This window comes from Bidens hawaiensis, unplaced genomic scaffold, assembly GCF_021521415.1.
Source record: "Bidens hawaiensis isolate Kalapana, Puna unplaced genomic scaffold, B.hawaiensis_p1.1 tig00014849_1, whole genome shotgun sequence".
In the NCBI taxonomy this organism is placed as follows: Eukaryota; Viridiplantae; Streptophyta; class Magnoliopsida; order Asterales; family Asteraceae; genus Bidens; species Bidens hawaiensis.
This window is the reverse complement of record NW_027492314.1, coordinates 189,731-190,952: the sequence shown is the minus strand read 5'-3', so window position 1 is coordinate 190,952 and position 1,222 is coordinate 189,731. Positions and strand designations below refer to the sequence as shown.

At 39.4% G+C, this 1,222-nt stretch overlaps 1 pseudogene; it reads right to left on the bottom strand.

Moving 5' to 3' along the window:
* Nucleotides 1-344: 344 nt before the first annotated feature.
* On the bottom strand, nt 345-1,222 carry LOC143547871 (uncharacterized protein At1g01500-like; annotated as a pseudogene).

Here is a 1,222-nt window from a genome sequence, read left to right as displayed (position 1 = left end):
ATCAGTAAAGAAGGCAACTACTGTTTATTCTGTTTGTTCAATTGTCTACATTAGATTCTGATCGAGCATGTTGTTCGAGTAGCATCAGAGATCAGCAGTTGTGGTGGCAGTTGGATTCCTTGTGCAGCAAGCCGTAATCAAACAGCAGTTGGCTACTGTTGAATCAGTGGGAGTCGGTCGGGAAAGAGAGATCATCAAACAACAGTTATGGTTGGTCAGTAGTCGGATTCTTGTGAAACACAGAAGACAAAATCCGGGTTTTCGAACAGAAAGTAACGTCTAGTTCTTTGACAGAAAGTCATGATACAAAACCCCAACACTTAATTATAGGGTTGTTAATTTGGTATTATATAACTTACGCCAAAATAAGTTGTTTTCTACATCTTTTACAACATATAATCAAAAGACAAAATAATAAAGGAAAAAGAGGAATTACTAAAACCGTTTTCTAAAGATTCGACTGGTTGACTGGTATGTCCGAACAAGAAGACCGACTCCGACACCAACCCCGAGACAAACACCGAGCCCTAACCCAACACCCACCTTTACACCCGCATTGAACCATGATAACGCACCATCTTCACCTTCCATAAATTCTCTCTGGCTCCACATCAAACTGTTATCATAATAATCATCCTTTCCATATTTATAATCTCCATATCCCGCCATCTGCAGTGTTTTGTCAAAATAACAGGCGCCCTGGAAAATGATCCCGCCACATAAACTTCAATCATTGGAAGCATTGAATCACATCCTATTATATGCTTATCCTTAAAAAAACCATTACTACCACAAACCATTGACTCACAACTCATACTCCACTTTTCATTATGCATCTCCAACGCACCCGAGATAATAAGATCTTCACCATCAAAAACCTCAAACTTCACACTACCCGACAACCTTATACTGTCTGTGGTAACAAAAGTAGCTTCCTCGAACCTCATGTCTACTCGGTTTCTCTTTAGACGACACGAACCAACCTCGGATTGCAAGGTGCATCTTTTACCATTTACTTCAAGAACAGTACCATAGTCCAAAGGTATGTGGTTTAGAGTGAGATATTCAGGTGTGTAACCATCAACCATGAAATTGTTTACTCTAATGTAAAACACGCGTATATCAAACCAAGATAATAATCGTTTACCATTCGATTCGTAAGACGGGTGCTTGATAATCTGAAGGCCATGAGTCTTTGAGTCTTTCTCCATATTTACAAGGA